General features: G+C 46.7%; 1 long non-coding RNA gene across 1 annotated transcript; it reads right to left on the bottom strand.

Moving 5' to 3' along the window:
- Window positions 1-986: 986 nt before the first annotated feature.
- Window positions 987-24,976, bottom strand: LOC147081994 (uncharacterized). The gene is made up of 3 exons (XR_015076341.1): window positions 24,888-24,976; window positions 23,396-23,483; window positions 987-1,414 (listed from the first exon to the last, which is right to left on the bottom strand). It is a non-coding gene; the product is annotated as an uncharacterized LOC147081994 (long non-coding RNA).

Raw genomic sequence — 24,976 nt, 5'->3', positions numbered from 1 at the left:
GGGCGCCGCGTCAGCAGAATTAAGCGCACACAGCACCATCGCAGACACTCACACCTCAGTGGGACCGTGGGACATAGAGTAGTGTTGTCACCTGGTGTATCACAGCTCACAAGTGAGCATCAGCAGATGGTGGAAACAGGGACAGCAGTGGAGAGTCCTCATCGGAGGGTGCTGGACTCTGCCAGCTCAGCTCCGCTGCATGTCGACCCTGTGCCTCCGGGTCCATCCAGAAGGAGAGCCATGCTGGAACTCCAGGAATAGGTGCAGGAGTCTCTGGCAGGTTTTGTCTCCAGGATCGCTGCCAGTGTGGAGTGAATGGAGGAGTCCATCGCTAACATGAGCAGAGCCTTTGTGGAGGCGTTGGCGCATGAACGCATCACCATGGAAAGGATGGCAACCTCTGTGAAAAGGATGGCTACCTCCATGGTAAGGCTGGCTACCGTAGAGGAGAGGATGGCTACGGTAGGGGAGAGGATGGCTACGTTCATGGAGGAGCTTAGTCACCAGGGTATTGAAAACATGGTAATTGTTCAGAATAGACTGACATCTCTTGAGGAGCGATGGTCAGCTATTGAGCAAACAAACCAGACCTTCATGCAAGTCTTCTGGAGTAGGACTTCCAGTGCAGAAACGGGTCCTCGTGGCCCCCCTGCAGTGCAGCAAGGTGCTGTCCAGCCACTTGCTAGATCTGAAGTGGGGCTGACCCATGAGAGGGATGTTGGTGGCATACAACAAGGAAGTGAGGGCTCCTCTCCAAGCACTCACACAACCATGCCACTGCAGAGCCCTCGGTCAGAGCCCCACCAGTGTCCCCACCCAACTGAGATCGGCGTCTCAACCCCTGCACAGCCGCAGGAGCAGCAGACTGTTGCCGAGCCTTCACAGGCTCACAACCCTAGAGGAAGCCAGCCAAGTCACAGGGGAAGTACCACGTAGGAGCACGCGTAAGAGGAAGAGAATGCACAAGTAGTCACAAGGGTAGTCACTTGGGTGTAATGTGTTTATTTTTTAAATGCCATCAGTTGTTTATTGTCATAAAAAATTCTGATGGTAAACTGCTGCAGTTGTGGCGTGTGTCATTTCGCAAATGGGACTTCCACATTGAGGGCTTAGGGCGACTTGTAATTGTCAGTATGGTGGTCAGAGTGATAGGAATCCGTAGGTTCTTGGCCATTGTCGATGGTCTGATAAGAATTTGCGAGGCCAAAGTGTTTGATTGTGCAGGCTAAGCAAATCTGACCAAGATGAGTGCGTCCTTGCATCCCGGGCAGCAATGTGGTCGTGTGCTGGAGCCTTCTGGCCTGTGCAGCTTCAGGTGGGTGAGCAGCAGCTTGGCACTCCAGTTGTTGCTGCTTCTGTTGGTGGTGCTGTTGTTCATGGTTCTGCTGCTGCCACGGCTGGTCTTCATCCGAATCTGATGTCCAGGAGGAAAGGAAATAAATGGTTCCTATTGTTGAGTCTGTATGTTCCAGTTAGGTTTAGGATCAATCACTGGACACAGACAACAAGAATAACTTTTAACAGGTCTTTACTATTCGAAGGTCAGGGCTGAACTGCCCAGCAAATCCTTGCACAACACTTATATACCGGTGTGGTCACCACCGGTATTACAGTATTACAGTATACAGCAGCCAAGAGAAAGTAGTACATCTCTTAAGGTAGTTCTCTTAAGGTGGAACAGGTTACATACACCACAATCCTCCCTTTTTAGCTTAACAGTTATATCCCCATTTAACATAACATAATAACATATATATATACAACTTCATGCAAAACAGTTCAAAGATTCAGTCTCTGAGGAGGCCTCCTGTTTAGAGTTGGATAACGCCTTTCAGGGGTCTCTGATTCTCGTTGCTGGGGTGACTCATCTAGTTGGTCTCTTATGGATTGGACATCATCATCAGGTACATTCACTTCTGAGGTAGATGCTTCAGGTTCACTAACTTCTTTCACGGTTGTCTCTGCCGTAACCATGGGTTCGACCCTTGTTCTCGATTCTACCAGTTGGTCAGCATGACGCCATATTACATTTTCACCAATATCTACCGTGTACATCAGGGGTCCTTGTCTGGCCCAAATTGTTCCAGATTGCCATTTCTCGTTTTTATAGTCCCGGGCTAACACTGGTTGTCCTATTTCGAAACTCCGAGTGGTCTTGTTATTTATATGCTGGAACTGTTTGTTTTCAACTTCCCTCCGCACATTTGGTTTTAACAAGTCCAACCTGGACCGCAACCTCCTGTTGTAGAACATCATGGCAGGACTTTGGTTTGTCACTGCATGAGTGGCGTTTCGATATGCCAGTAGGAATTTGTCCACCTTGTGTTGTAGTGGAATCTGATCTTTGCTCATGGCCTTTATTGCTTTTTTAAACGTTTGTACAAATCTCTCGGCCAACCCGTTTGTAGCCGGATGATATGGGGCAGAGGTATAATGTTTCACCCCATTCTTCTTCATGAATCCCTGGAATTCTTCTGACACGAACTGCGGTCCGTTGTCTGAACATATTTGTTCTGGCAATCCATTTCTTGCAAATATCATTCTTAACACCGCGATCGTCTTTTCCGAGGTAGTGGTAGTCATCTTAATCACTTCTGGCCATTTAGAATGTGCGTCCACCGCAATTAAAAACATGGAGTCCATGAAAGGACCAGCAAAGTCAATATGTACACGTTGCCATGGGGTTGAAGGCCATTCCCATGGATGCAGCGGTGCAATCGGAGGTGCATTTTGCACTTTTTGGCACCCTGAGCAGCTTTTCGTCAGCTCCTCTATCTGTTGGTCGATACCCGGCCACCACACATAAGCCCTAGCAAGGCTTTTCATCTTGACTCCCCCCAGATGACCTTCATGCAGTTCCTTTAGAACTCTCTCTCTTAACTTAGGAGGAATAATCACCCTTGTTCCATACATCAATGTTCCTTGACAGACGGACAGCTGTTCTCGTCTTGCTGAGAATGCCGGTAACAGTGGATCACCATGTGCTGGCCATCCCTTCACTGTCACTTCGTAGACCCTGGACAGTGTCGGGTCGTTCCTGGTTTCTCTTTCAATACTTGCATTGGTGACTGGTAAACATTCGATGATGGTCGAGTGAAATAACTCAACAGGGTCAACCGTCGGTGCCTCCTCCTCTGTAGGTAGTGGCAGGCGCGACAGCCCATCAGCATTACCATGCTGCTTTGTACCTTTGAATTCTATCTGATATTGATGTGCCCCTAGGAAAAGGGACCATCTCTGGAGTCTCTGTGCTGTCATCACCGAAACACCCTTCTTAGGGTTAAAAATGGATACCAACGGCTGGTGGTCTGTCAGAAGCGTAAACTTTTGGCCCTGCAGGTAATGATTAAACTTCTTTACTCCCCACACAAGGCTGAGAGCCTCCCTATCTATCTGAGCATAGTTGCGTTCAGCGGAGGTCAATGATCTGGATGCGAACGCAACTGGCCTCTCCTGGCCATTTGGCAACTTGTGTGAGAGTACTGCCCCAATACCATATGGAGAAGCATCACAAGCCAAACGAATAGGCAGCGTTGGGTTGAAGTGAGCCAACACTTCCTCTGAGGGGATCAATGCCTTGCTTTCGCGAAAGGCCCTCTTACAGTCCTCGCTCCACTTCCATGGTACTCCCTTCTGCAAAAGAGCATTCAGCGGGTGCAGCACCGTGGATAAATTTGGCAGAAACTTATGGTAATAGTTAATCAACCCTAGAAACGACCTCAATTGGGATACATTATCCGGAGCAGGAGCCTTCACAACAGCTTCGATCTTGTCAGGAGACTTATGAAGCCCCTCCTGGTCAATGACATGACCACAGTACGAGATCCGCTTCTGAAAGAATTCACATTTCTGGCGATTAACTCGAAGACCATATTCTTTCAATCTGGTGAGCACCAGTTCCAAGTTTGCAAGGTGTTCCTCGTCATCATCTCCTGTAATCAGAATATCATCCAGGTAACATTGTGTACCTGGAATTCCCTGTAATACCTGCTCCATGGCCCTCTGCCAAATTGCTGGAGCCGATGCCACTCCAAAAACCAGTCTATTATACCGGTACAAGCCTCTATACGTGTTGATCGTGAGATACTGGCGTGACTCTTCCTCAACTTCCATCTGTAAATACGCCTGCGCCAGGTCTATCTTGGTGAAGTGTTTCCCGCCAGACAATGAAGCGAAGATATCTTCAATCCGTGGAAGCGGATACTGCACCGTGTGAAGCACCGGATTAACAGTGATCTTGAAATCACCACAGATGCGAACCTTCCCCGGTTCCCCCGGCTTGTTGCTCGATGAACGCTTCATGACTGGGACAATGGGTGTGGCCCACTCACTCCAGTCTACCTTAGACAGTACTCCTGAACGTTCTAGCCCTTCCAGCTCAGCTTCCACAGCAGGTCGTATTGCATAAGGTACCGGTCTGGCTTTGAAACATTTCGGGTTTGCATGTTCTTCAATCTTGATGTTTGCCGTAATTCCTCTCAGTGTTCCCAGTCCTTGTTGGAACACCTCTTTAGCATTGTCCAATATTCTGGACAATCGTTTAGGTTTGACATCTTTTGTACCGGAATCTACCGTTAGTGCTTTTAAGGAATGCCAGTCCATATTTATTTTCCTAATCCACTCCCGTCCCAGTAGTGGTGGACCTCCCTCAGGTAGCACATATAAGTCCATTCTTCGGCTTTCTTTGCCCTTGTGGACCACCTTTACCTCTATCTTCCCGATGGGGTATACTCTTTGCCCCGTGTATGTTTTCAATACAATCTCCGTATCCCGTAGGGGAATATGTGGGAATAACCTTTTGTAATCTTTCTTATTCATGACCGTCAATGCCGATCCAGTGTCCAATTCCATCTTCACTTGGACTCCTGCTATCTGAAGTGTGACCCAAATTGTTTGGAGGTCTGCTTCCTTACCAACATTGTGTACTCTTAGACTACCCAGTTCATTACTGCTGGCATCTGAATCTGACTTCTGTTCGTTCGAACTGTTCTCTGTCACCTTGTGTGCCTTTTTGTACTTTTCCTGTGGTGACTTTTTGTTGCTGGTCTTCTTTCCTGACCGGCATACTTTAGCTATGTGACCAAGCCTGCCACATTTTCTGCATTCCTGATTTTTGAACCAGCACTGGTTCTGATCGTGTGTTGTCTTTCCACAACGATAACATTTTACTGTACTCAAGACCATTTGATTGGTACAGAGTTCCGGTGACCGTAGCTGCATTTCCGCAGTGCCTCTTGCTGCGGCTTCTTGCGATGCTGCAATAGTGACAGCTTTATCAAGCGTAAGATCATTCTCTTCAAGCAGTCGCTTTTGTGTTCCTTCTTTTAACAATCCACACACAAATTTATCTCTCAGCGCATCTGCTAGCCCTGTCCCAAACTGACAGTACTTCAATAGCTTACGTAGTTCAATTAAAAATTCAGCATTGCTCTCGTCTTTCAACTGCGTTCTTCTGTAAAATTTAAATCGTTCCGCTATCATCAGCAGCGTGGGGTTTAAATGATTTTTCAGGACAGTAACAATATTTGCGAAAGTCTGATCCGCCGGTTTAATTGGTGATAGAAGGTGCTTCAATAGCCCGTACGTCTTCGCCCCCATTGAGCTTAATAAGGTTAATGCTTTCTCATCATCTGGTACCTTATTTGCTTTACAATAAACTTCCATGCGTTCTACATACGTGGTCCAATCTTCGACATCACTATCAAAGGCATTAATGCTCCCATGTTTAGGCATCCTTGCAAGTTTTAATTTTTTTTTTTTTATGGCGGCTTCCCGCGCTTGTCTTCTTCCCCCGCCTACTAAAATGGCGGCTTCCCGCGCTTGGTGGTCTTTCCCGCGCTCGTCTTCTTCCCCCGCCGACTACAATGGCGGATTCCCGTGTTTGCCTTCTTCCCCCGCTGGCTGCAATGGCGATTGCCTTGCTGCTGCCGTTCTCGCCTCCCCAGCGGTTCTCACTCCCCGGCGCTGCTTTGCCTTGCAGCCCCGCTTGCAGCCCGATCCTTTACACCGGCTGCGTTTGAATTCTCCGCGGCTCTCGTGCCTTAAGCTTCTCAACTCCCCGACGCTGTTTTGCCTTGCAGCCCCGCTCGCAGCCCGGTCCTGTACACCGGCTGCGTTTGAGTTCTCCGTGGCTCTCGAGCCTTAAGCTGCCCCAGTCACTGCGCCTCTCGGCCTCGATTGCAGCCCGGCCCTTTCTACCGGCCGTGGTCGAGCTCTCCGCCCTTATTCCTCCGTTTTCCCTCCCCTACTCCACAGTCAACGCGGCCGACTTTCTGCTCGTGTCGCTGATCGGCTTACCCACCACCGTGGTAGAAGGGATGAACACTGCCTGTCGCTGATGGAGGGCTTCGTGGTCAGAATTCTTTTTCTTTTTTTTTTCTTTTTTTAACCCGGGTTCTCGATGCCTCCCGTGCGATGGTGCTCAGCAGGATGATGAGGGCGGATGCCTCTTCTCGACGCCCGTTTTGAGGACGAAGCTGCCTTGGATGTAATTTTGCCGCAGGGTAAGATCGGACTCATCACCACTGTTGAGTCTGTATGTTCCAGTTCGGTTTAGGATCAATCACTGGACACAGACAACAAGAATAACTTTTAACAGGTCTTTACTATTCGAACGTCAGGGCTGAACTGCCCAGCAAATCCTTGCACAACACTTATATACCGGTGTGGTCGCCACCGGTATTACAGTATTACAGTATACAGCAGCCAAGAGAAAGTAGTACATCTCTTAAGGTAGTTCTCTTAAGGTGGAACAGGTTACATACACCACACCTATGCTTCTGGTATATGCCTCAGTTGAGGAAGTGCTCAGTCAAGGTGGCGAGAGGGGTTTCACATGAGGTCACACTGGAGATGGGTGTCAGGCTCCAAACTTCCACAACAATGAGTAGGCCTGCTAGAAGTTCCCCCAGACCTGAGACAACAAAGTTCTGCCACCTGCAAATGATGATTGGTGAAAACTCCTTTTTAATGGTGGAGCTGCAGCTGTTAGTAAGCAGTCCACTTGTGAGGCCACCTGGATTCAGTAGCGTGTTCCAGAGGAGACGTACAGCAAGTGGGAAAAGTGGGAAAATCAGAAAGGCCTCTCAAAATGGGATTATAGAGGCAACTAACTGGTTGTTAAGGGCTTTAAGGGCCTATCCCGCCTCTTGGAGGCAGGATGGAAATAGGATCAGAAAACACGCCTTTGGGAAAATTGCTCGGAGGCGGGATGGAGGCAGGATCGGGCTCGCCTGCCATTTTTGCGATTTTACCACCTCACACACCTCCAATCCCGCCTCCTCGGGCCTGGCAAAATTGAGCCCACAGAGTCATAGGGCGGGCTAGGGCGTGTCAGGTGGAAATCGTATCAGGACCCCGACTCCTAAGTGAAGTGTTGAAAAAGTGCGATTTTCTCCTAATTGGCCAATTGATTTCCTGCACGTGGGAACCAGTGGCCCAATTAGTCTTTTCATACAGAAAGTCGCCTCCGATGACGTCATCAATGCTTTTGGATTTAAGGCCTGCAAGCAGCCTTGCTTTTTCTGGAGACTGCAAAGGCTCTGCGATTTATATGAAGGAGTTGAATTGTGGAAAATGTCAACGATCAAGCAAAAGTGTGCTCCACAATTTGATGAGCCCTCCCTCCTAGCTCTGGAGCATGGAGCCAGCTGTAATAAGGAAGTGCTGTTCCTTTCCTCGGGGAGAAAAAAGCCACCCCAGCAGACAAAAGCTGTGTGGCTGCAAGTGGCCCAGGTTGTCAAGTCCATTTCAATGAGCCGCAGAACCTGGCAGCAGTGCAGGAAGAGGTTTCATGACCTTCTCCGCACAGGAAAAGTGAGTATGACTTTCCCATCACCCTCAATCTGATCCCCATCGCCTCTCCTCACCAGCACTCTGCTTTGCCAACCTCTTCCTCCACATCCCACTTGACACTTGCATCCCTGCACCCTTACCCATTCCCTCTCTCTCTATGGTCACATTCACTAAACTATTTGACCATGCAGCCCTCACACTTCCTATCACTGTGATGCTATGACAACAACTACTTACAACACGCAGGGAGGATCCTTTGTATCTTTCTGAGCATCTATGCTATGCATTCACTGCACTCACTCCTTTCATGGTCCATGGAGGAGCTTAGTCGCAAGGGTATTGAAAACATGGTCATTGTTCAGAATAGAATGACATCTCTTCAGGAGCAATGGTCAGCTATTGAGCAAACAAAGCAGACCTTCCTGCAAGTCCTCTTGAGTAGGACTTCCAGTACAGAAATGGGTCCTCATGGCCCCCCTGCAGTGCAGCAAGGTGTGGTCAAGCCACTTGCTTGCTCTGAAGTGGGGCTGACCCATGAGAGGGATGTTGGTGGCAGACAACAAGGAAGTGGGGGCTCCTCTCCAAGTGCTCACATGACCATGCCACAGCAAAACCCTTGGTCAGAGCCCCACCAGATTCCTCACCCAAATAAGATGGGCGTTTCAGCCCCTGCACAGCCGTAGGAGCAGCAGACTGTTGGCGAGCCCACACAGGTTCACCACCCCAGAGGATGCCCGCCAAAGGCGTCAAGACAGGAGCAGCAAGAGAGCGAGCAAGGGGCCTCCACATCAGCTGAAGCCACAGGGGAAGCACCACGTAGGAGCACGCATAAGAGGAAGATAAAGCACAAGTAGTCACAAGGGTAGTCACTTGGGTGCTGTGTTGTTTTGTTTTTGGACCAGTCATCATTGTGATTGTATTATAAAGAGTTTTGATGGCAAACTGTTGAAGTTGTGGCCTGTGTCATTTTGCAAATGGGACTTTCACATTGAGGGCTTAGGGTGCCTTGCGATTATCAGAATGGTGTGGTCAGAGTGATAGGATTCCGTAGGTTCTTCTCCATTGTCGATGACCTGGTAAGAAGGAGCGCGACTAAAGTGTTTGATTGTGCAGGCTAAGCAAATCTGGCCAGGATGAGTGCGTCCCTTGCATCCCGGGCAGCAATGTTGTCACGCGCTGGCACCTTCTGGCCTGTGCATCTTCAGGTGGGTGACTAGCAGCTTGGCACTCCTGTTGATGCTCCTACTGTTGGTGCTGCTGTTGCTCATGATTCAGCTGCTGCCGCGGCTGGTCTTCATCAGACTCTGATGTCCAGGAGGAAAGGAATTAAATGTTCACCATGCTTCTGGAATATGCCTCCGTTGAAGAAGCACTTAGTCAAGGTGGGGAGTATAAGGGGTGGTGATGTGTGTCAGCTTCACCTCTGACTTATGAGCGGTTCGAATCGCTCCCACTCCCTTGGTACTAGACCTTGGACTTATTGGGGGTTGTGACAAAAGTGCAGCAGAAAACTGGTTTTGGTGCAAGAAACTTTGCTCTTTATTCAAGAGAGAAAATATAACACAACAATCTTATCACTCTAATAAAATGGGGAACACTTTGATACACACGAGGGAAATTACAGTAGAAAAATACCTCACCCCTCCCAATCCCACCTTACTAGCTAAGTTGGGCTCTAGAGGACCAGGGACAATGCTCACCAAACGAATCCTTGACAGCTGAGCTGGTTCACGGTTTTGGGGTTCGCTGGATGTGTTGGTTGGTGCCTGCCGTACCCCGGATGTGGTAGAGGACATCAACTGCGTGTCTGGTCAGTCTTCACGAGTCCGCTGATGCGGTAGGGTGCGTATTGGATTTATCGGGTGAGTACCCACTTTTCTTCTGTTAGAGATAGGGTTTAGAGTCTTTTTAAGTAAAAATCTTACCCGGGGTAAGTCAGGAATAGTTTGCAGAGTGGAAAACTTGCGAATCTTCGGTTTTCTCCCGAGTTGGTTTTCTTTGGTCGTGGTGGCCCAATATTACTCAGTTGGTTGGTGGTAATATTCGGTTGGTTGTTTCGTAAGGCCCTTGATGCCGGGAGGTATCTGATGGTCACTGGAACTGTTGCTCTGGTTTCTTCTTGTGTGTTGACCTGCTTCCAGAACTGTGAACTTCTTTGAACTCGATGAACTCCTGAGAACTGCCGAGAACTGTAGAGCTTGTAGAGAACTTGTTGTAACTGTGTAACTGCTGAACTGTGTAACTGCTGAACTGTCTTCTTGAGAAAACAGGCCTTCAATTATACTAATTGGGGCCTCCTAATCTGCGCGCCAAATCAGTCCTGGTTTATTGTAAGATTTTGGCAGGCTCGTTAATAGTAACTTGTTTATGAATGTGTAAAGTGGTTTTGGGATGGTTCCATGAGCTGTTGAGCTCTTACTTGATTGTAGTCAATGTGCTCAGGTTTCAAGTTTCCTGACTGTGCCTGAGATTTCTATGGAGTTGGGCGAGGTGATTTGTTTTATGCATGTTTTGGATGGGTCCTGTAATTTGGGTGGGGACTGCTTTTCCGTGGGCCTATTGTTAGAATGTAAATTGTCTGATAGGGGCTGGTTAGAAAAGAGTTCAAAGTCCTTTTCTTTAGGATTTTTCTCTGAGTTTTGGGGGATCTGTGAATTTTGAAAATCTTACAGGAGAGGGGTTTCCCAGGAGGTCACACTGAAGATGAGTGTCAGGCTCCAAACTTCCACAACACTGAGTATGCCTGCTACAAGCTCCCCCAGACCTGAAACAACAAAGTTCTGCCACCTGCAAATGACCATCGGTGAAAACTCCTTTGTAATGGTGGAGCTGCAGCTGTTCGTAAACAATCCACTAGTGAGGCCGCCAGGATTACCTGGCGTGCTCCAGAGGAGGTGTGTAGAATGGGGAAAATGTGTTAAAATTGGAAAGGCCTCTCAAAATGGGATTATAGAGGCAATTAAGTGGTTGTTAAGGGCCTTAGGGACCTATCCCGCCTCTTGGAGGCGGGATGGAAAGTGGGTCAGAAAACACGCACTTGGGAAAATTGCTTGGAGGCGGGATGGAGGTGGGTATGGGCCCGCCCGCCAGTTTTGGCGATTTTAACAACTCACACGCCTCCAAATCCGCCTCCTCGGGGCTGCAAAAATCGAGCCCATAGAGTTAAGAAGGGAGAGTTATACAGCACTGAAAGAGGCCCTTTGGTCCATCATATCTGCGCCGGCCATCAAGCCCTGTCCATTCTAATCCCATTTTCCAGCACTTGGTCCGTAGCCTTGTAAGCTATGGCGTTTCAAGTGCTCATCTAAATGCTTCTTGAATGTTGTGAGGGTTCCTGCCTCTACCACCCTTTCAGGCAGCGAGTTCCACATTCCAACCATCCCATGGGTGAAAACGTTTTTCCTCAAATCCCCTCTAAACCTCCTGCCCCTTACCTTGAAACTATGGCCCCTGGTTATTGACCCCTCTACTAAGGGGAAAAGTTCCTTTCTATCTCCCCTATCTATGCTCCTCATTTTGTACAGCTCCATCATAACCTCCCTGCTCTTATATTCTATGCCTTGGCTAATGAAGGCAAGTATCCCATATGCCTTTTTAACCACCTTATCTACCTGTCCTGCTGCCTGCAGGGATCTATGTACATGCACACCAAGGTCCCTCTGATCATCTGTCCTTCCTAGGGTCCTACCATTCATTGTGTATTCCCTTGCCTTGTTAGTCCTCCCAAAATGCATCACCTCACGCTTTTCTGGGTTAAATTCCATTTGCCACTGTTCTGCCCATCTAACCAACCCATCTATATCGTCCTGTAGCCTGAGGCTTCCCTCCTCGCTATTTACCACTCCACCAATTTTCGTGTCATCTGCAAACTTACTGATCATACCTCCTACATTCATATCTAAATCATTAATGTACACTACAAACAGCAAAGGACCCGGCACCGATCCCTGCGGTACACCACTGGACACAGGCTTCCAGTCACAAAAACAGCCTTCGACCATCACCCTCTGCCTCCTGCCACTAAGCCAATTTTGGATCCAATGTGCCAAATTGCCCTGGATCCCATGGGCTCTTACCTTCTTGACCAGTCTCCCATGTGGGACTTTGTCAAATGCCTTACTGAAGTCCATGTAGAATACATCAACTGCACTACCCTCATCCACACACCTAGTCACCCCCTCGAAAAATTCAATCAAATTGGTTAGACATGATCTCCCCCTGACAAAGCCATGCTGACTATCCTTGATTAATCCTTGCCTCTCCAAGTGGAGACTATTTACTGTCTCTCAGAATTGTTTCCAATAATTTCCCTACCACTGATGGTAGGCTCACTGGCCTGTAATTCCTTGGTATATCCCTACTACGCTTCTTGAATAATGGTACTACGTTAGCTGTTCTCCAGTCCTCTGGCACCTTCACTGTGGCCAGAGAGTTTCTGAAAATTTGTGTCAGAGCCCCTGCAATCTCCTCCCTTGCCTCACACAACAGCCTGGGATACATCTCGTCTGGGCCTGGGGATTTATCCACTTCTAAGCCCACTAAAACCACGAGCACCTCCTCCCTCTTAACAGCAATTTGTTTAAGTATATCACAATCCCCCTGCCTGATTTCTATGCCTACATCGTCCTTCTCCATAGTGAACACAGATGCAAAATATTCATTTAAAACCTCACCTACATCTTCTGGCTCTAGACACAGATTGCCACTTTGGTCCCTAACGGGCCCTACTCTTTCCCTGGTTATCCTCTTGCCCTTAATATACTGATAAAACACCTTGGGCTTTCCTTTACTTTGCCTGCCAGTGTTTTTCTGTTGGTTTAATAAGGTTACTTATTCAGGGTCAACAACTGTCTTATTTCAATAGCCAGAATTCTTTCATAGCTATTTCATAGCTAAGAGATCCAAATTTCCAAATCCAGTTTGTCATGTTTAAAAGAATTTATAAGGTAGAATTCCTTATAAGGTATTTTCAGGGTCAACCACTGTCTTATCTCAACAAAGCCAGAATTCTTTCATAAGGTAGTATATTTTTCTAAAAAGGTTATATAGTGTATTTTTCTGAAAAGGTTATAAGGTAGAATTCCTTCACATCTCAGCATCATGGGAAACATGCATTAATATTGGGGAAAGTTTGTATGCCTTTCGCACACTCTTAACATTGTAGGAAATACAACCAGAGCCAAAGGAATACAACAGAGGGGTGGAGCAGCAGATCCTGAGCACACATGAAGAGGAGATGCCTTACATCATGGGCAAGGAGACAGGAGAACCTGTGTAAGAGGTTGAAATTGGAGGCACGATAGCAACAGAAGGTTGGAAAAAGTTGGGAAATGCTCATCCTAGGTAGTCTCAGCTTTATGTGTTTTCTCAAAGCATCGCAATCACCTTACACTCAGCAATTACTACTTCAAGAGAGAATGTCACCATGCATGCTGTTAAACAAGCTCTTCTTTGTTTCACATCATAGGGAATGTTTTCAGGCTAGAAGCCAGCCATGATGTTGACCACCCAGGCACTTCTGCTGGGGTATTAGCCGCTCGAACCACAGACTCATCTGCTGTCACTTCCTCACCAACTCCGTCATGGCATTCTAATTGTACCAGCACCACCACAGAGACACTGACAGGGGAGGAAGTAGCTGATGATTCAGAAGGGTTGTCACAGGGTGAAGCAGCTGAATTGGGAGGAAGCAATTGAACAGGAGATTGAGTTGCCATGGTGCCAGCAGGGCAGCAAGCAGCAGAACAAAGGGCACAAGAAGCCTGAGTTCCCAATCCTTTGTGGCTTTCTCAGTACAGCTGTGTTCAAAAATGTGGGACAATAATCTTCTAACATCACACACCGATGAGTCCGGGCAGCACGAGATCCCTGGGAGCAACACATGCAATCCCAAACCAGTGACACTGAGGTGGGAGTGGGACCAGGAGTAAGAGTGGCCTCCCTACTGGAAGATAAAGGATCCAGCCAGTCGTCCACTGCAGGTTACACGTCCCCACAGACCAATCAGATCACTAGAGGAGTAATAAGGATATGGGTCACATGATTTATGTACAGCACAGAAACAGGCCATTCGACCCAACTGGTCTATGTCGGTATTTATGCTCCACACGAGCCTCCTCCCACCCTACTTTATCAAACCCTACCAGCTTAACCTTCTATTCCATTCTCCCTGATGTACTTATCTAAATCCCTCTCTTCTTTACTATAAAGGACTCTGAGACGTTGCCCACACTCAAGGAATGCAATATAAATGCAAATTGTAGAGCTGGATGACACAGTGCATTAGACACTAGGGAAGAGTCTACAGCACAAAACTATCCCGAATTGAACACTTACTGCCAATCTCACTTAACATAGAAACATAGAAGATAGGAGCAGGAGTAGGCTATTCGACCCCTCGAGCCTGCTCCGCCATTCAATGTGATCATGGCTGATCATCCAAATTCAGTACCCTGTCCCTGCTTTCTTCCCATATCCCTTGATCCCCTTAGCCTTAAGAAATATATCCAACTCCTTCTTGAATATATTTAATGAATTGGCCTCAACTGTCTTCTGTGGTAGAGAATTCCACAGGTTCACCACTCTCTGGCTGAAGAAATTCCTCCACAGCTCAGTCCTAAATTGCTTGCCCCTTATCCTTAGACTGTGACCCCTGGTTCTGGACTCCCCAACCATCGGGAACATCCTTCCTGCATCTAGTCTGTCCAGTCCTGTCAGAATTTTATAAGTTTCAATGAGATCCCCTCTCATTCTTCTAAACTCTAGTGAATATAAGCCTAATCGACCCAATCTCTCTTCATACGTCATTCCTGCCATCCCAGGTATCGGTCTGGTGAATCTTCGCTGCACTTCCTCCATGGCAAGAACATCCTTCCTCAGATAAGGTGACCAAAACTGCACACAATACTCAAGGTGTGGTCTCACCAAGGCCCTGTACAACTGCAGCAAGACATCCTTGCTCCTGTATTCAAATCCTCTCGCTATGAAGGCCAGCATACCATTTGCCTTCTTAACTGCCTGCTGCACCTGCATGCTTACCTTCAGTGACTGGTGCACAAGCATACCCAGGTCTCGTTGCTCTTCCACTTTTCCCACTCTATTGCCATTCAGATAATAATCTGCCTTCCTGTTTTTGCCACAGAAGTGGATAACCTCGCATTTATCCACATTATACTGCATCTGCCATGCATAGCCCAATCGCCCAACCTGTCCAAATCGTACTGGAGTTTCTCTGCATCCTCCTCACAGCACACGCGCCCAGCCAGCTTTGTGTCGTCTGCAAACTTGGAGATATTACATCTAGTTCCCTTATCTAGATCATTAATATATATTGTGAATAACTGGGGTCCTAGCACCGATCCCTGCGGTACCCCACTAGTCACTGCCTTCCACTTGGAAAAAGACCCGTTTATTCCAAATCTTTGCTTCCTGTCTGCCAACTGTGATGTATGTAACCTGTTCCACCTTAAGAGAACTTAAGCCTGTTCCACATTAAGAGATGTACTACTTTCTCTGGCTGCTGTATACGTAATACCGGTGGTGACCACACCGGTATATAAGCACTGTGTAGTAATATTGTATTCAGTATAGTCCCTACCTCCAACCAGTAAAGACCTGTTGAATTTACTCTTGTAGTCTGTGTAGTAATTATCACTATAACACACAGACTTAACAGTGGCGACGAGTCCGATTCTTACCCTGCGGCAGTTATTTCCACGGCGGCTTCGTCCACAGACAGGACGTCGAAGAGAGGTTTCCACCCTCATCACCCTACTGGAAGACACGTCGAGCGGCAGGCATCGAGAAACCGGAGTGCAGAAGACATCCTGACCTCGAAGCCTCCATCAGCGACTGTCAGCTTCTTCTTTCTACCTCGGTGGTGGGTAAGCCGGGCAGCGACGTGACAGAAAGTCAACCACGTTGGCTGTACAGACGGGGCTGGGAAGACGGAGGAATAAGGGCGGTGAGATCGATCGCGACCGGAGATAAGGGCCGCATTCGGGCTAAAAGGTGCAGCGTCTGGGGAAACTGAAGGCGCGAGAGCCGCGGTGAAGTGGAGACAGCGTCGGGGGACGGTTGAAGACCGCCAAGCGCGGGAAAACCGGCATTTTGTGGGCGGAGGACGACGACAAGAGCGGGAAGCCGCCATCTTGGATAACATAAAAATACAATAAATTGCAACGATGCCTAAACATGGGAACATTAATACCTTTGATAGTGACATCGAAGATTGGGCCATGTATGTAGAACGCATACAAAATTATTGTAAGGCAAATAAAATTCCTGATGCAGATAAAGCACTAACATTATTAAATTTAATGGGTGCGAAGACATACGGGCAATTGAAACACCTTGTATCACCAGATGAACAGGCGGATAAGACGTTCGAGGAGATTGTTACTGTCCTGAAAAATCATCTAAACCCCACGCCGCTGATGCTAGCGGAACGATTTAAATTTTACAACAGAAGGCAGCTGCAGAATGAAAGCAATGCTGAATATTTGATGGAATTACGTAAGCTAGCAAAATATTGTCAGTTTGGAACGGGACTGACAGAGGCACTACGAGATAAATTTGTGTGTGGTTTATTTAAACAGGATACACAAAAGCGACTGCTCGAGGAGAATGAGCTGACGCTTGAGAAGGCGGTCACTATGGCAGCAGCACACGAAGCCGCAGCGAGAGGCACGGCAGTAATGCAGCTACGGTCACCGGAACTCGGTACAAACAAATTGGGTTTGAGTTCTGTCAAATGTTATCGTTGTGGAAAGACAACGCACGATCAGAACCAGTGTTGGTTTAAAAACCAAGAATGCAGAACGTGTGGCAGGCTTGGCCACATAGCTAAAGTATGCTGGTCAGGAAAGAAGACCAGCAACAAAAAGTCACCGCAAGGAAAATACGCAAAGGTACACAAGGTGACAAAGAACAGTTTGACCGAACAGAAGTCAGGTTGAGACGCTAGCAGTAATGAACTGGATAGCTTAAGAGTACACAACGTTGGTAAGGATGCAGATCTCCAGACAATTTGGGTCACTCTTCAGATAGCAGGAGTCCAAGTAAAAATGGAATTGGGCACTGGATCAGCATTGACGGTCATGAATAAGAAAGATTACAGAAGGTTATTCCAACATATTCCCCTACAGGATACGGAGATTATATTGAAAACATACACGGGGCAAAGAGTGTACCCCATCGGAAAAATAGAGGTAGAAGTGGTCCACAAGGGCGAAGAAAGCCAAGTAATGGACTTATATGTGCTACCTGAAGGAGGTCCACCACTACTAGGACGGGAGTGGATTAGGAAAATGAATATGGACTGGCACTCCTTGAAGGCACTAACGGTAGATTCCGGGGAAACAGATGTCAAACCTAAACGATTGTCCAGAATATTGGATGATGCTAAAGAGGTGTTCCAGCAGGGACTGGGAACACTGAGAGGAATTACGGCAAACATCAAGATTGATAACATGCACAACCAAAATTTTTTAAAGCCAGACCAGTACCCTATGCAATACGACCTACTGTTGAAGCGGAACTGGAAGCACTAGAACGTTCAGGTGTACTGTCTAAGGTAGATTGGAGTGAGTGGGCTACGCCCATTGTTCCCGTTATGAAACGTCCTGCGAGCAACAAGCCAGGAGATCCAGGGAAGGTTCGCATCTGTGGAGATTTCAAAATCACCGTTAATCCGGTGCTTCACACAGTGCAGTATCCGCTTCCACGGATTGAGGATATTTTCGCTTCATTGTCTGGCGGGAAACACTTCACCAAGATAGACCTGGCACAGGCGTACTTGCAGATGGAGGTTGAGGAAGAGTCACGCCAATACCTCACGATCAACACGCATCGAGGGTTGTACCGGTACAATAGGCTGGTTTTTGGAGTGGCATCGGCTCCAGCAATTTGGCAGAGGGCCATGGAGCAGGTATTACAGGGAATTCCAGGCACACAATGTTACCTGGACGATATTCTGATCACAGGTGATGGTGATGAACAACATCTCACAAACTTGGAACTGGTGCTCAACAGACTGAAAGAGTATGGACTTAGAGTAAATCGGCAGAAATGTGAGTTCTTCCAGAAGCGGATCTCGTACTGTGGCCATGTCATTGACCGGGAGGGGCTTCATAAGTCTCCTGACAAGATTGAGGCAGTTGTAAAGGCTCCCGCTCCGGAGAATGTCTCTCAGTTGAGGTCGTTTCTAGGATTAATTAACTATTACCATAAATTTCTGCCAAATCTATCCACGGTACTGCACCCGTTAAACGCTCTTTTACAGAAAGGGGTACCATGGGAATGGGGCAAAAACTGTAAGAAGGCATTTCGCAAAAGCAAAGAATTGATCACCTCAGAGGAAGTGTTGGCTCACTTCAACCCGACACTGCCTATTCGGTTGGCTTGTGATGCTTCTCCATATGGAATTGGGGCAGTACTCTCACACAAGTTGCCAAATGGCACGGAAAGGCCAGTCGCGTTTGCATCCAGATCATTGACCTCCGCTGAGCGCAACTATGCGCAGATCGATAGGGAGGCTCTTAGCCTTGTATGGGGAGTGAAGAAGTTTAATCATTGCCTGCATGGCCAAAAATTCACACTTCTGGCAGACCATCAACCGTTGGTATCAATTTTTAACCCTAAGAAGGGTGTTTCGGTGATGACAGCGCAGCGTCTCCAGAGATGGTCTCTTTTCCTAGGGGCACATCAATATCAAATAGAATTCAAAGGTACGAAACAGCATGGCAATGCTGATGGGCTGTCGCGCCTGCCACTACCTGAAGAAGAAGACACGATGAAAGTTGACCCTGTTGAGTTATTTCATTCGACCATCATCGAGTGTTTACCAGTCACCAATGCAAGTATTGAAAGAGAAACCAGGAACGACCCGACACTGTCCAGAGTCTACGAGGTGACAGTGAAAGGATGGCCAACACGGGGTGATCCTCTGTTACCGGCATTTTCGGCAAGGCGAGGCCAGCTGTCCGTCTGCCATGGTACCTTGATGTACGGGACAAGAGTGATTATTCCTCCCAAGTTAAGGGAAAGAGTTTTAAACGAACTGCATGAAGGTCATCTGGGGGGAGTTAAAATGAAAAGTCTTGCTAGGGCTTATGTATGGTGGCCGGGTATTGACCAACAGATTGAGGAGTTAACGAAAAGCTGCGCTGGGTGCCAAAAAGTGCAAAATGCACCTCCGATAGCACCGCTACACCCATGGGAATCGCCTTCAGCCCCATGGCAACGCGTACACATTGACTTTGCTGGTCCATTCATGGACTCCATGTTCCTAATCGCGGTGGACGCACATTCCAAATGGCCAGAAGTCATCAAGATGAATACCACTACTTCAGAAAAGACAATTGCGGTGTTAAGAACAATATTCGCAAGGAACGGATTGCCAGAACAGATCTGTTCGGACAATGGACCACAGTTTGTATCGGAAGAATTCCGACAATTCTTAAAGAAGAATGGAGTAAAACATTATACCTCTGCCCCATATCATCCGGCGACAAACGGGTTGGCTGAAAGATTTGTCCAGACATTCAAAAAGGCAATTAAGGCCATGAACGATGATCAGATTCCGCTGCAACACAAGGTCGACAAGTTCCTGATGTCATATCGAAACGCCGATCATGCAGTGACGAACCAAAGTCCTGCCATGATGTTTTATAACAGGAGGTTGCGGTCCAAGTTGGACTTGTTAAAACCAAATGTGCGGAGGGAAGTGGAAAACAAACAGTTTCGGCATATTAACAACAAGACCACTCGAACTTTCGACGTAGGACAACCAGTGTTGGCAAGGGGCTATGGAAACGAAAAATGGCAGTCCGGAACAATTCGGGCCAGACAAGGACCTCTGATGTACACAGTAGATATTGGTCATAATGTGATAAGGCGTCATGCGGATCAACTGGTAGAGTCGAGAGCAAGGGTCGAACCCATGGTTGTGACAGAGACAACTGTGGAAGACGTTAATGAACCTGAAGCATCTACCTCGGCAGGGAATGTACTTGATGATGATGACACCCAATACATTGGAAACCAAATAGAGGAGGCACCTCAACAACAAGAATCAGAGACTACTGAGAGGCGTTATCCAAGCTGCATCAGAAAGCCTCCTGAGAGACTGAACCTTTGAACTGTTATACCTGAAGTTATATATGTATATATGTTATTATGTTATGTTAAATGGGGATATGACTGTTAAGCTAAAAAGGGAGGATTGTGGTGTATGTAACCTGTTCCACCTTAAGAGAACTTAAGCCTGTTCCACCTTAAGAGATGTACTACTTTCTCTGGCTGCTGTATACGTAATACCGGTGGTGACCACACCGGTATATAAGCACTGTGTAGTAATATTGTATTCAGTATAGTCCCTACCTCCAACCAGTAAAGACCTGTTGAATTTACTCTTGTAGTCTGTGTAGTAATTATCACTATAACACACAGACTTAACACCAACCAGTTTTCAATCCAAGTCAGTACCTTACCCCCAATCCCATGTGCTTTAACTTTGCATGCTAGTCTCTTATGCGGGACCTTATCGAAAGCCTTCTGAAAGTCCAAATACACCACATCCACTGGTTCTCCCTTATTTAGTCTATCAGTTACATCCTCAAAAGATTCCAGTAGATTAGTTGAACATGATTTACCTTTTGTAAATCCATGTTGACTTTGTCCGATCCTGTCACTGTTTTGCAAGCGCTCTGCTATTACATCTTTTATAATGGAATCTAGCATTTTCCCCACTACTGATATCAGGCTTACCGGTCTATAATTCCTCATTTTTTCTCTACCACCTTTTTTAAATAGTGGGGTTACATTAGCTACCCTCCAATCCTTGGGAACTGTTCTAGAGTCTATAGAATTTTGGAAGATGACCAGCAATGCATCTACTATTTCTAGGGCCACTTCCTTAAGTACCCTAGGGTGTAGATTATCAGGCCCTGGGGATTTATCAGCCTTCAATCCCATCAATTTCCCTAACACCATTTCCCTACAAATATTGATTTCATTCACTTCCTCCCGTTCATTAGACCCTATGTTCCCCGACATCTCTGGGAGTTTATTTGTGTCCTCCTTTGTGAAGACAGAACCAAAGTATGTATTTAATTGGTCTGCCATGTCTTTGTTCCCCATTATAAATTTCCCTGATTCTGACTGCAAGGGACCTACGCTTGACTTTACCAATCTTTTTCTCTTCACATATCTATAGAAGCTTTTACAGTCAGTTTTTATGTTACCTGAAAGCTTACTCTCATACTCTATTTTCACCCTCTTAATTAATCCCTTTGTCCTCCTTTGCTGAATCCTAAACTTCTCCCAATCCTCAGGTTTGCTGCTTTTTCTGGCCAATTTATATGTCCTCTCCTTGGATCTTATGCTATCCCTAATTTCCCTCATTAGCCAATGTTGAGTCACCTTTTTTGTTTTATTTTTATGCCAAACAGGGATGAACAAACTCTGTAGTTCATCCATGCGATCTTTGAATGTTTGCCATTGCCTATTCACCATCAACCCTTTAAGTAACATTCCCCAATCCATCCTAGCCAACTCACGCCTCATACCATCATAGTTTCCTTTATTTAAATTCAGTACCCAAGTCGCTGAATCAACTACTTCACTCTCCGTCTTAATGAAGAATTCCATCATATTATGATCGCTCCTCCCCAAGGGGCCTCGCACAACAAGATTGCTAATTAATCCTTTCTCATTACATAATACCCAGTCTAAGATGGCTTGATCTCTAGTTGGTTCCTCGACATATTGGTCCAGGAAACCATCCCGTATACACTCTAGGAATTCCTCTCCCACAGTATTGTTACCAATTTGGTTAGACCAATCTATATGTAGATTAAAGTCACCCATGATAACTGCTGTGCCCTTAATACATGAATCTCTAATTTCCCATTTAATGCTATCCCCAACCTCAGCATTACTATTTGTGGGTCTGTATACAAATCCCACTAACGTTTTCTGGCCCTTGGTATTTCTCAGCTCTACCCATACAGATTCCAAATCATCAGAGCGAATATCCTTCCTTACTATTGTGTTAATCTCCTCTTTAACCAGCAATGCTACCCCACCACCTTTTCCTTTTTGCCTGTCCTTCCTGAATATTGAATACTCCTGGATATTGAATTCCCAGCCTTGGTCACCCTGCAGCCAAGTCTCCGTAATCCCAATTATATCATATCCATTTACATCTATTTGCGCAGCTAATTCATCCACCTTAATATGAATGCTCCTCACATTAAGACACAAAGCCTTCAGGCTTGTTATTTTAACACTCTTAGACCTTTTAGAATTTTTGTTTACTGTGGCCATGTTTGATTTACACCCTTGATTTCTCTGACTTCCACTTTTGCTTTTCTCCTTCCTGTCTTTTGCTTCTATCCTTGCTCCCCTTTCCTCTGTCTCCCTGCACAGGTTCCCAACCCCCTTCCATTTTAGTTTAAACCCTCCCCAACAGCACTAGCAAACACTCCCCCTAGGACATTGGTCCCGGTCCTGCCCAGGTGCAAACCATCCAGTTTGTACTGATCCCACCTCCCCCCGAACCGGTTCCAATGTCCCAGGAATTTGAATCCCTCCCCCTTGCACCATTCTTCTAGCCACGTATTCATCTGAAATATCCTTCTATTTCTACTCTGACTAGCATGTGGCACTGGTAACAATCCTGAGATTACTACCTTTGAGGTCCTATTTTTTAATTTACCTCCTAACTCCCGATATTCAGCTTTTAGGACCTCATCCCTTTTTTTACCTATATCGTTGGTAACTATATGCACCACGACAACTGGCTGTTCACCCTCCCCCTCCAGAATGCCCTGCAGCCACTCCAAGACGTCCTTGACTCTTGCACCAGGGAGGCAACATACCATCCTGGAGTCTCATTTGTGGCCGCAGAAATGCCTATCTATTTCCCTTACAATAGAATCCCCTATCACTATAGCTCTCCCGCTCCTTTTCCTCCCGTCCCGTGCAGCAGAAGCACCATGGTGCCAGGAAGTTGGTTGCTGCTGCCTTCCCCCGATAAGCCATCCACCCCAACAATATCCAAAGCGGTATATCTGTTTGAGAGGGGGATGGCCACAGGGGACCCCTGCACTACCTGCCTGTGCATACTACTCTGCCTGGCGGTCACCCATTCCCTTCCTGCCTGTGCAGCCTTTACCTGCGGTGTGACCAAATGATTAAACGTGATATCCACAATGTCCTCAGCATCGCAAATGCTCCAGTATGTATCCATTTGCAGCTCCAGCGCCCCAATGACGTCTGCCAGTAGCTGCAGCTCGATACACTTCCCGCACACATGGTCGTCAGGGGCAGAGGAAGTGTCCCTCATTTCCCACATGGTACAGGAGGAGATGCCACAGGGCTGAGCTTTGCTGCCATGACTTACCCTATAATTAATTTAAGTTAAATCAATACCACCAATTATACTACAATTAAATGATATACACAAGGGCCCTTCCTTCCTAGCACTCCCCGCTACACAACAGAGACCTTAGAAACTATAACCACAAAATTAAGACCTTCTAAACTTTATAAACTATGAACCTTAACTGCCATACTATAGAGTAGTATAAGTACTCACCCAATCAGCTGCTTCCTCCTGCCCGCGTCACGTTTTGAATCGTGAATTGGCTCTGGAACACCGCCGCTGGTCTGCGAGATTGGTAAGCCTGTGAAAAAAAGCCCGCGAAAGTGAGGTTAAATACTCACTGACCCTCCGCTCTCACCGCACCCGACAATGGCCTCTGTAAAAAAGCCCACGAAAGTGAGTTTAAATGCGCACGGAACCTTCACTCTCACTGCTCCTGAAACTGGCCTGTGACAAAGAGCCCGCGAAAGTGAGTTTAAATACTCACTGAACCTCCGCTCACCGCTCACTTATAGGATGTTGGTGTGAGAAATGGAAGAAGTAAGACTGGGACTTGTAAGGACATTGGGACATGTACCCTGACAAGAATTTGAATCAAGGGCACCAGACAAATCCTTGACTCTCCACCTTAACTCCTGCCGTTTACTACTCAGTCTATGTCGAGGAGTTAATGATGCCAGAATTTAACTCACCAAACTACCTAACATCAGCCAGCTCAGAGTGTATTAGCATTTACACTACTAACCTCCAAATAGGATCCACATGAGCTACTGAGTGAATGGATTAACCCTTTCTATCCAATGATCAAAGAGGAAGTCAGACAGTAAACTCATGAACTAAAAATTGGCTTTGGGGTCCACTCTACATAATAGGACCCCGAACTACGTTCATTTAGGAGGCTACTACTGAGACAGACCACTGGGGGGGGTCCGGAGCTGAGGGACCATTTGGACAGGAGTAGGCCATTTAGCCCCTCGAGCCTGTTCTGCCATTCAATTAGATCATGGCTAATCTGTATCTTAACTCCATTTACCCGCCTTGGTACCGTAACCCTTAATAACCTGGTCACAAAAAAAAAATTCAATCTCAGTTTTGAACCTTTCAATTGACCTAGTGTCAGCAGATTTTTGGGGAGAGAGTACCAGATTTCCACTACCCTCTGTGTGAAGAAGTGCTGTCTGACATCACCCTGAATGGCCTAGCTCTAATTTTCAGGTTATGCCCCCTTGTTCTGGACACTCCCACCAGAGGAAATAATTTATCTATTGTGTATAAAATTCTTTAATCATCTTAAACAACTCAATTAGTTCACCCTTTCATTTTCTATATTCAAGAGAATAAAAGTCTATGCAACCTGTCCTCATAATTTCACCCTTTTAACCCCAGTATCGTTCTACTGAAACTTCACCACTCTCTGGGGTACAAGAAGCTCATTCCAGATGAAACAAAGCAGTCACATAGCCAACATTCCATTCAGTGTCATCAGGATCTTCCTCCATTGCCTTCTCAAAACAATCCTTTGCCTCTTCATAGTATTAACCAGCAGAAGTCAACAGTAACCAATCCTTCTCCCCGTATACTTCAGTTATCTGTGTTGTATACCGAGAGCCATCAGTAAATCATTTACAAATCATCTCCAGCTTGTCGAAGTAGGACTGGGCCTCTGTCAGTTGCCCCATGTGATAACATACCCAGGCATAGTTACCATAGGTGATGATGCTTCTTCTTTCAAATTCCTGTTCATGATTCTCTCTCAGAATCTTTTCAGCTTCCTTTAAGTTTTGAATTGCCTCT

The sequence above is a fragment of the Somniosus microcephalus genome, unplaced genomic scaffold (assembly GCF_052327205.1).
Source record: "Somniosus microcephalus isolate GS21.2 unplaced genomic scaffold, FLI_Smic_1.0 scaffold251, whole genome shotgun sequence".
Classification (NCBI taxonomy): domain Eukaryota; kingdom Metazoa; phylum Chordata; class Chondrichthyes; order Squaliformes; family Somniosidae; genus Somniosus; species Somniosus microcephalus.
This window is presented reverse-complemented; position numbering and strand designations above follow the sequence as displayed.